The following is an 11,530-nucleotide window of genomic DNA, read 5'->3' on the forward strand; positions in this document are numbered from 1 at the left end:
AAGATTTATTTGTTAATTCTGTCGGTTGATGACAACATCAACTGTCTGAGTCTCTACTGGTGGTGGTATGACTCCAAATTGATCTTTAAGATACTCAAAAGTCTCTTTAGGCAAAGGTTTAGTGAAAATATCTGCAATTTGCTCTTTAGTATTCACATAAACCAGTCTTATCTCCTTAGCTTCAACTTTTTCTCTTAGAAAATTCAGTTTGATAGAAACATGTTTGGTTTTAGAATGTAATACCAGGTTCTTAGATATATCAATTGCTGCAGTGTTATCGCAATAGATAGTAATAGGTTCCTTATATTTTACCTTTATGTCTTTCAACATTTACTTAAGCCATAGTACTTGTGTACAGTTAGTTGCTGCTGCAACATATTTCGATTCTGCTGTTGATAAAGATGTACAACTCTGTTTCTTACTCAACCAAGAAACTAATCTGTTTCCAAGAAAGAATGCTCCGCTGGTGGTGTTTTTCCTATCATCCACATCTCCTGCCCAATTTGCATCTGTGTATGCACATAATTCAAAGTTTTCATCTCTAGGATACCATAATCCAAGATTTATAGTGCCTTGTAAGTACCGAAAAATCCTTTTTACTACTGATTCATGATTTTCTCTAGGATTACTTTGAAATCTAGAAACAATACATACTGCATTCATAATATCAGGTCTGGTTTGTGTCAAATACAGTAAACCTCATATCATAGATTTGTATCTAGTTGGATTAACAGGTGTAGATTCATCCCTTTGTGATAATTTGTCATTTGTTGTCATAGGTGTGCTTACCGGTTTATAGTTCTCCATCCCAAATTTCTTTAGTAACTCTTTTAAGTATTTGGATTGACTCAAGAATATACCTTTATCAGTCTATGAAATCTGCAATCCTAAGAAGAATTTTATTTCTCCAATCATAGACATTTCAAATTCTTGCTACATTTTAGTAAAAAATTCCTTACATAATCCATCTTCTCCTCCAAAGATTATATCATCAACAAATATTTCTATAATCAAGATGTCATCATTAGTTACTTTATAATATAAATTGTTGTCTACATTTCCTTTAGTAAAACCAATCTTTAAAAGATATTTATCCAATCTTGCATACCAAGCTCTTGGAGCTTATTTTAGTCCATACATAGCTTTTCTTAACCTGCAAAACATATCATTGTCATCTTCCAAAGAAAATCCATCAGGTTGTTCAATGTATACTTCCTCTTCGAGATCTCCATTCAAAAATGCACATTTAATATCCATTTGATAAACTTTGTAGTTCTTGTGAGCTGCAAAAGCCAAAAATAATCTAACTGCCTCAATTCTAGCTACCGGTGCAAAGGTTTCATTGTAATCAACTCCTCCTTTCTGAGAATATTCCTTACACACTAGTCTTGCTTTATTTCTGACAACCTTACCATCTTCATTAAGTTTGTTTCTAAATACCCATTTGGTTCCAATTACATTTTTATCTTTAGGCCAGTGAACTAATGTCCAAGTGTTGTTTTTCTCAATTTGTTCTAATTCTTCTTCCATAGCTTTAATCCAAAATTTATCTTCACATGCCTCATTAACAGATGATGGTTCAATTTGAGAAATAAGACATACCTCTTCATTTGTCAATCTTCCTCTTGTCATAACTCCTTTAAACTTGCTTCCAATTATGTAATCTTCAAAATGATTCAGTCTTACATACCGGGGGGTCTTAATTTGTTGTTGTTCCTCAATTACTATGGAATCCTTAGATGGTATCGGGGTAACTGGATCTTCATTCTGTACCGGTGGATTTAGAGTAGGTTCATTTGTCAAAATTTCTGTTGTCGGTTTAGAGTCTATATATCTTGAAGTTCCTCTGAATTGTTCATCAATCTTTACGTTTGTACTCTCAACAATTTTCTGCAATCTCTTGTTGAAACATCTATATGCTTTGCTCTTAGATGAATAACCAAGAAATATTCCTTCATCACTTCTAGGATCAAATTTGCCAATATACTCATCTCTTCTTATATAACATTTACTTCCAAAAATTCTGAAATACTTAAGAGTAGGAGTAATGCCAAACCATAGTTCATGAGGGGTCTTACCGGTTTCACCTTTGATGTGAACTTTTTTAAATGTATAGATCGCTGTGCTGACTGCTTCTCTTCTGTACACATGTGGTAGGTTTGCTTCTGATAACATACTTCTTGTTGCATCCAAGATGGTTCTGTTTTTCCTTTCAACAACTCCATTATGTTGTGGTGTCTGAGGTGCTGATAGCTGTCTTCTAATTCCATTCACTTCACAGAATGTATTAAAATCCCTAGATGTAAATTCACCTCCTTGATCTGATCTTAAACATTTGATTTTCTTACCAGTTTCATTTTCAACCATTGCTTTGAACAGTTTGAACTTTCCAAGTGCTTCTGATTTTTCTCTGAGAAAAGTAACCCAACACATTCTAGAATAGTCATCAATTATTAGCATGAAATATCTATCACCTTGTAAGCTTTTAGTTCTAGTTGGACCACATAAATCAGTGTGAATCAAATCAAGAGCATTATTTGATTTTTCTGGAATACTTTTGAAACTAGTTCTAACTTGTTTTCCAAATTGACATTCCTTATATACTGTATTTTGAAGTTTGACAATTTTAGGTAAATCTCTAACTGCCTTAGTAGTACTGATTTTTACCATGCAATCAAAGTTTACATGACAGAGTCTCTTATGCCATAACCAACTTTCATCTATATGTGCAATTAAGCATGTCTTTTCACTGTTGTTCAGATGAAAGATATTACCTCTAGTCTGATTACCGGTTGCAATTTCCAAACCAGTTTTGTTCATGATTTTGCATTTTCCATTTTTGAATTGTAATTGAAATCCTTTCTCAACTAATTGACCAACACTCAAAAGATTATGCTTTAATCCTTCAACATAGTAGACATTGTCAGTGTTATGCTTACCATCAAGAGATATTGAGCCCTTACCTTTGATTGAACAAGCTTTGTCATCTCCAAATCTCACTAAGCCTCCATTGTATTCTTGAAAGTTCAAGAATTTACCTTTGTCTCCTGTCATATGATGTGAGCATCTTGAATCGATGATCCATTCATCTTCAACTTTAGCTGCTAGGGCCTATACTACCGGTTGAGCAGTAGGTGCCGATTGATCATCTGTTATAGCAACAAAAACCCATCCATTGTTTGTCGGATCCTCATCAGAATCATTAGTCACATCTTCATCAGCAATGTAACAAGATTTGTCTTTATTCTTCTTGAATCTGTATTTCTGATATTCAGGGTTAGGCTTGTCTGTTCTTCTAGCTTCTTCTCTTAGTCTTCTAGCTTCTTCTCTTAGTCTAGCATGTCTATCAGGGCATCTTGAAGCCATGTGACCAATCTTATTGCAGTTAAAACATTTAAAGGGTGTTTTACCTTCATACTTACTTCCAACTGGACCTTTAGGCATTTTTCTTGCAAATAGTGCTTCAAGTTCTTCAAGTTCTTCATTTTCTTTCCTACTTTCTTCAAGTTCTCTTGCATAAAAGGTTTTCCAATCATATTTGTCAAATGATGGAGCAGATGATGTTGATGCTTTAAAGGCCAAATCTGTCTTTATAGTAGCAACATGACCAAATTCTTCAATTTCAAAAGCTGAAAGTTTCTCAATCAATGTATCCTTGGTAACTGATGTATTAGGCATTGTTCTTAACTCATTTATAGCAGTGACTTTCATTTTATATGTTGGTGGCAATCCTCTTAAAACTTTTGAAACAATTTCATCCTCACTTAAGGTTCCTCCACAACATTTAATACCCAAAACAATTTCATTTACTCTTTTCATAAAAGCAGAAATCCTTTCATCTTCTTCCATTTTCAGATGTTCATACCTGACTCGGAAGCTTTCAAGTTTTGCAATTTTGACTATGGAATCTCCTTCATTCAGTGTTTCCAAATGATCCCAAATAGCTTTAGCAGTAGACCTATCTGATAATCCCATGATTTGTTGATGTGATAATGCGCTCAAAAGTGCTTCTCTTGCTTTGCAATCATTTTCCTCATCTTTACCTAAGGTAGGTGGATTAAGCTGACCGAGAGTAGCAGCAGTATAACCATTCTTTGTAACTTCCCAGATGTCTTTTCCAATTCAATTCAGATGTGTCTCCATTCTGATCTTCCATATGCCATAGTTGGTTCTATCAAGTTTGAGACTGTCCTTCCTGAAATAATTAGTAGACATTGGATCTCCTCAAGCTGTTAAACTTCTGCAAAAGAGGACAAAGCTCTGATACCAATTTTTAGGTCCCGGGGACAACTCTGAGGGGGAGGGGCAGGGGGGGAGGGTGAATCAGTTGTCCAATAAATTTAAACCAAAAACAATTCAACCAACTTAATGCTTAATATCGGTAAACAAGTTAAGTATGCCGGTAGACAGTTATAACAGTTAATTGCTATACCGATAAGGATTAGTGCATGAAACATAAACACAAAGTCATCCACAACACATAACACCAATATTTGTACGTGGAAACCCTGTAAGGGGAAAAACCACGATGGAAAACCTTACCCACAATTAGATGATACTACTACAGATAGTAAATGTACATAAATGGGGTCTGCACATGCAGAAAGGCCAACAACCTAGAGCTCACTGCTCAATCACAAAATGGGAGTCACATTGATTACAGTTGGATGGTTAAATCCAATAAGAATGTACTACACAAAAATAACATCTTCATATGCTAGATTCAGTACCGGTGTAATGCTGATATGCTTTCACAAAAACCTAGCTTCACCTTCATATGATGTCTTCGTGTATAGCTCTGCTTAATCTCGCATATACCTTCACACAATCATTTTTCGCATTCCACACTTGATCTTACAAATAAGATCTTACATTTATACCATAACCTAAGACCAATTTTAGTAGGTCGGCTCTACAAGATATTACAATAAAAACATTTTACAAACAATATAATATCCGATGCAATAACTGATTGAACATGTCGGTGTAACCCTAGACCTATTTGCCGGTAATAGCAAATATGCATCTATGAATATACCAATGATCAAAACTCCAGGACAAGATGTCCAAATGATGTCTTCAACATAACCATGTGTCTTCCATGCCATTCCAAGTGTCGATGATCATTATATCTTGCTAGTGTACCATATACCAATAACTGTGCAATAGTTATTTGCTTGCCGATGAATGTTGCTGGATCTCCAAAGTGCTAGTGTTTTTAGTAGGTGTTGACATCAATGACAAAACCATACCAAAATACCAATAGAAATTAGTATGCAAATGATGCAAGACTAATATTGTAATGCAACATGATGATGTCTCTAAAAAATATTCATGTGTCTCCTTATCCGGTCCACCTTATGCTTGTGCCCCTACTTTAGCGCGTCTCCCCCTCATCTCCTATCTTGGTCCGTTTAGTGCCTTTTATGCTTCAAATACCTACCAAATGACCCTCTAGAGTTGTACACCCTCCTCCTTGGGTCTTGATTTTGGCCCATGATTGAGGAGGACCAAGGTGTCACTAGTGCTCTAGTCCCCCTATTTGGGGCTCACTCTTCGAGGAGGGGGTTAGACCCATCTCTTTGATGAGAAATGAAGTCGGTGGCTCAATATGATCGTTGGAGATCAATCTAATTGGTAAATTGTCCTAGATCCTCATATATAAATACATTTGATCATACCTAAGCATTCCAAGTCTTCACATTCAAGTAATCAAGGATTCAAGTATTGAACTATTCATCATTAAGCATTTTTAGGGTTATTCAAGGTTGCATATTCTTAATTCAACCATTGTGGAGCAAATTATATCATTCATATGCAAGAATGTGTGTGATTAGGTTTTTATCATGTTCATGTCATTTCATACAACATATGTGATTACATTCATGAAGCAAACTATCATTATCAGTCATTGCAGATCTAAGGTATATCTTTCCATCATTTATTTTAGTATTTGCAATACTTCATTCAAGGTTAATTCCTAAGCCGGGGTTTGACTTAGGCAAACCCCTATTTCCAACCTATTTTCCCTTCTCTCTATGAGTAGGAAATAGGTACACAACTGTGATCTTCAGGATAAGTTTTTTTTCTAGAGACAAATCACCCCCCAATTGGAATGTGAAAAGTTTGGAGGACCAAAGCGACCGTCACACCGTTCCTGACAAATCAGGAACTCCTTCTCGGAATAGGTCTGAATCCTCTCACAATCCTTAGATGCAGGTTTATGACTCGATCTAACGACTGTAGCTCACTATTTGCGCATTTTTACATCAATTTCAATTCATTTTCCCTAATTTCAGCAAATTCAACAAATCAATTCAACTCAAGGGAAAAAAAGAGGGTATGTCCTAAACCCCATGGAATCAAATTAGCATTTAGACCTCTTAGGTTTAGATCTATCTAATTCCTATCTTTCCCTAATGTAATGGTATTAAGAAAAAAAATAGCAGTTTACATCATTCTTGTGGTGGAAACCCTAATTTTTCACCACTATAAATGATTATGCCACAATCAAATTAGGCACATTCCCAAATAAACAAGAAAGTGAAAAGTTGGAAGAGAATTATGATCCAGCCAAATATGTAAATCATCCCCAAATAAATGCATGGCTACATAGGTTGGTTGAAAAAATAATGTGCACAACTCTTCCAATGAAAGTCCAGATGACTCAAAGCAATGCACCAATCAAATTGATAATAATATATGCAGTCTAAAATATCGCATGGATTTGATGATGTAGGCCCATGAACAAATTGGAGAAATACTGATGCAATTTACCAAGAGCCAAATATGAAGTAGATTGGGTTGTGGCAAATGAAATGGCAGAAAGATCTATCACCAATATGAAGAATCCCAAGATCTCAACAAGGCTAGTGAAGAGATTCAAATTGAAAGGCTTTGATACCATGTTGGAGCATCCTCATAGGCCAGGATAATAAACACAAACACTTCCACAGTGCAAAGAGAGAAATAATAAATCATCAAGAAATAATATATTGAGCTGATATGAATTGATATGATACAATGTACAAATGAGCTTGCTTATATAGGGAAGAGATGACGAGGTAGTAAAAATCACTCTTGATACAAAATTAGATGCATGATGCATTATGAAACTAATATTAAATAACAAGTTATGACTCATATCTATCTAGAATTAAACCTTGGATAATTGATGTGGATAATATTAAATTTGTGTTCCTTGTGACAACTAAGCTATCCTAAGTAAACTTAGCATGTGTGAATAGGTGTTAACTAAGAACTAGTTAAGATGTGTCCAAATTCACACCAACATAGGCAAGGCCAGCTATTGGAATCTTTATAATTATTACTTTATCAATATTATCTATGCTACGGTTCAAGATAAATTCAATTTTGATAGGAAAGTTGTCTTAACCTTGCATCCTAATGTTAAAAACACAAAAATGTATTTTAGGCAATAGAATAGGAAAACTCCATTTGTAAGCTATAAAGGTCATTTATGCCCTAACAATGATAAAAATGGGCATAATTGGTAGGCTTGTTAAATTGATGTAGATATATTCAAGATAAAAAATTTCAAAAAAAAGGTTCAACTAACTGCCTAGATCAAAAGAACTGTAGATCTATAAATTGGGCTTCCACTTCAGAAATGGAAGCACATTTAAAGCAGATAAAAAGTTTAAAAAAGGAGTTACACTAGAAACTTATGATGCATGTTATGACACATCATAAAGTATCCTTGTATGGAGATAATGGAGCAAAAATGGAACACCCAAGTTGGTAAGTGGATAATGACAACTACAAGGATTATGCTATTTTCTAGCTTGTGGACTTATCTTGTAGATTGAACATTAGATATTTAGCTAGAGATTTGGGTGCTACATTTTGGGTATTTTTAGTTTCATCTATTGCTTCTCCATTTTATTGCTTTCTTAAGATGGAGGTTTCATAATGATTTTTTGTAGGTACTATTATGCTTCAAAATTTTCTCTAAATATCTTGTTGGTACGAGCTTCTTAAGTCTTTGAGTCTACAAACGTGTTTTGTGCCCATTTCTTACTAAATACAATGGTGTTCTTCGTAATGTGGTTTTTTTTCTCTTGGAAGAGTTTTTCCCATTTAAATCACCATGTTATGGTATATTGCTTGTGTCTCTATTATTTGGAAAATCATTCATGATGATCAATCCATTTCCTACATAACCACTTTATTGAAAAAAATACATGAAAGTATACATATAACCAAATACCAATATTAAAGGTCCTCATCCCAAGATAGCACCAGATATAATTGAGAAAGCCCATAGATATACCTTCTCAAAATATAAGGAATGACCTTTAGGGATAGTAAGAATCTTCAGATACTTACTAGAATCATGTTATGAACACACAAAATATGGCTTTTATGTCTACCAAGATCCTTAGATACTTACTAGGAGCCATGTCCACAGAGAGTCACAATGACTAGAAAGTTGTGTTATGCTAGGTGACTTATGCACAAGAAAATTCATTGTGTGATCAAAGTGTACAAAATAATCTCATGGTATGTGCACAAAATAATCTTATGTACAATAAATGCATAGGTAGGCCACATGACTTCCCTAGGTGAAAAAAAATATTTTATTGTAATTCCTCCAAATCAAAGAAATTTATATTGATTTCTAAATTTTAATGTTGTTCAAATTTAATGTATTGTTTATTTTACTTAAAATTATTTTTTGTTTAGTAAGTGTTTGATTTATGATTTATAAAAAATAAAATTACACATATTCATAAGAAAGGTGGGTGGATAAAAAATCACATCCCTAAAGTCCAAACGAGGCTATCACCCACTTATGTTTATTTTTAAAAAATGCATCATATACAAAAGGCAAGAAAGTGGATACAACCAAAAAATAAAAAAAGAAGATTTTTTGGTGTCCAAATTGGATGAAACAAAAGACTTTAGTTTCTTAACTACTCTAGATGACACAAGAATTGCCAAAACGAATCCTTTAAGCTGAAACTTCAAATAAATTTCTTACTCCTTAGTGAATATGAGAAAGATCCAAAAATCAACAAGGCTTTTATACCATGTTAAATTCAATGAGAGTCTAATCACATGAGATTGGATTAGGTGAATAAAGAATGCTATGATAGTAGAAAACATAGAGGAAATGAGGGTTGCAATATGCAATACAAAATGCTATTAAAAATTTGAGTCAATTAATAATCAAATCAACCCATCACATAAATGGATCAAGTACATACAATAGGCCTCTTGGATACATGACTCAATGAGTTAATAGTCAAAGTGGTCATGATTTTAATTGGTAATTAGTAGATTAGTTAAGTCAATATGACTAAGATAAAGGTAACTTTGATTGAACAAATGTGGCAACCAAATATTGTTAATCAAGAATTGATGAGGCAATGGTGTGATTTATGTTCCTAGGTGAGAATAATTATATTTTCCTAATAACTAAGTATAATTATTATGTACAATATATCACTTTAAAAAGAAACATGTTCAAGATGAAGTATGAATATTACATAAACACTTACAAATCATCATATTATAATTATATAGATAAAAATTCTACATAATAAATATACACTTGAAAATTAAAATTTTAAAATAAATAAATGAAAACTAATAACTTCTAATATAACATATCCACTTTTTTATTAAATAAATATACAATGAGCTAATTGTATATATTTTAATTAACATAAGGGATTATTTTGCCTCACACAATTGTTATACCCTACCAAAATCTAAAGAGTAATCCAGTAATGTATCATGTGATGACATGTATTCTTATATTAATCTAATTATCTCTCAAAAGACCTTTATATGTTACCATTTTTAATGTCAAATTTTCACATGTGCTTTCCTTTGATCAATTGATTGCCCAAATTTGAGAGGTTTTAAGATTATTATTATTTAATCATTTAGTATTGAGAGAAAATTAAAGCTGCATAAATAAATTTTTTTAATTAAAAAATTAAGGATTGAAGAGTGAGTTTCTTTTGCAATGTCATCATGGTTAGTGTCAACCATGAATAGTCTCATAAATAGGGAGGATACTATCAAATAGAAAGAAACATTTATAAATCTGTTTCATTGCAAAAATCATCCAAAACTAAATCTCATTATCATCTTTTTAAAATATCACAACATTCAAGAAAATAATAACATAAATTTATTCTCAATAAAATCAATTAAAATTAAATTATACAACCTTCTCCGCTAATTCATTAAAATAAATCCTTTAAACTGAAAAAAAACAAGATGCGAAAAAATATTTGCATATAATTACAATGAATTTTCTAATATCCAATATTAAGATCATTTTGAATTCTCTATGAATATTTTTCCACTTTAACTTTTTCCATTTGTAATCTATCATCACAAACATGATTTGAAACATTCAATAAAGAAAAAATAGAAAGAAATCTTAATCTTAATATTGATATTTGTAGATGACAACTTTTTTCCTCAAGCAGTATAAGAAATAACTATATTAAAATAGTACTATGGTACTAAAACAGTATTATAATGCACAGAATATGAACCTCAAGTAGAAAAACCTTACTTATCGAGCACAGAAATCTGTACTCAATATACAGGAAAATGATCTAGTTCTGTGATTATCTATCCTTTCACAGACAGCCCAGGCCCTGTCTTTCATACCCACGGACAAGGGGAGTGTTGCTTGGGAATCATTAACCAAAACATCCTTCATCTCATCTGTTAGATGCAAAATAGTCATGCAGTTTTTAGGCGAAATTTTGCTCTCCTATATTATTACCTATATTCTCTTCTATATTATTAGCAATTCTGCATGGATTGCGATTGACCCCGCGCGTTAAAAATGAAAAACAATGAGAAACAAGAAGAGGCTACCAAGCAAGTTGAATGGTGGGCGACCTTCCAAACCCTAAAAATAGGCCTGCAAAACCTAATACCGGTTTCTTCCACACCAATACAAGACCATCCATGTGGATGCTCACCCTAACTTGCACATATTTTTGTCCTGATTCATATCACCTGGAAGTTGCAAAGTCCCCATTTTGGCACAGGCAGGGAGGCTGTAGGCAGAGGTTACCAAGTCCGGATTTACACCGGCCCATTACATTTGCTTGAAGCCTTTCCAAAAAAAAGATATTTTGTGTATATCGTGCAATCATCGCATTCAATGAGACCGGCTACATTTCTTGGAGGCATTCGATCAAATAGTTTAGGGTCTTGTCTATGCTTCCACGTTTTGCAGACATGTCTATCAGAGCACTTCCCCTCCATTCGCTGTGAGATTATATTACTTTTTTTCCATTCAAATTTTCGGAGCGCGGCAAATAGTTATTTGAATTTGATTTCGTTCATGCGCGGGAAATAGACGTCTAACTGTGCATGGCTGACTGCAACGTTTTACGGGACTGCTTCAAGGGAACGGGAAAAGAGTCAGTGGAGGCAACGGAGTTAATGGGTCCCACACCAGCCACCTAAGTGGGTCAGCGCCTCGCTTAGAGTGTGCTGGTTAAGCTAGATGGCAAAAAAATATTAATAA

General features: G+C 33.6%; 1 long non-coding RNA gene across 1 annotated transcript; it reads right to left on the minus strand.

The window, feature by feature from the left end:
- Positions 1-10,544: 10,544 nt before the first annotated feature.
- On the minus strand, positions 10,545-11,246 carry LOC131038607 (uncharacterized). Its single transcript, XR_009104527.2, has 2 exons — positions 10,870-11,246; positions 10,545-10,713 (listed from the first exon to the last, which is right to left on the minus strand). It is a non-coding gene; the product is annotated as an uncharacterized LOC131038607 (long non-coding RNA).
- Positions 11,247-11,530: the final 284 nt, after the last annotated feature.

The sequence above is a fragment of the Cryptomeria japonica genome, chromosome 3 (genome assembly GCF_030272615.1).
Source record: "Cryptomeria japonica chromosome 3, Sugi_1.0, whole genome shotgun sequence".
Classification (NCBI taxonomy): Eukaryota; Viridiplantae; Streptophyta; class Pinopsida; order Cupressales; family Cupressaceae; genus Cryptomeria; species Cryptomeria japonica.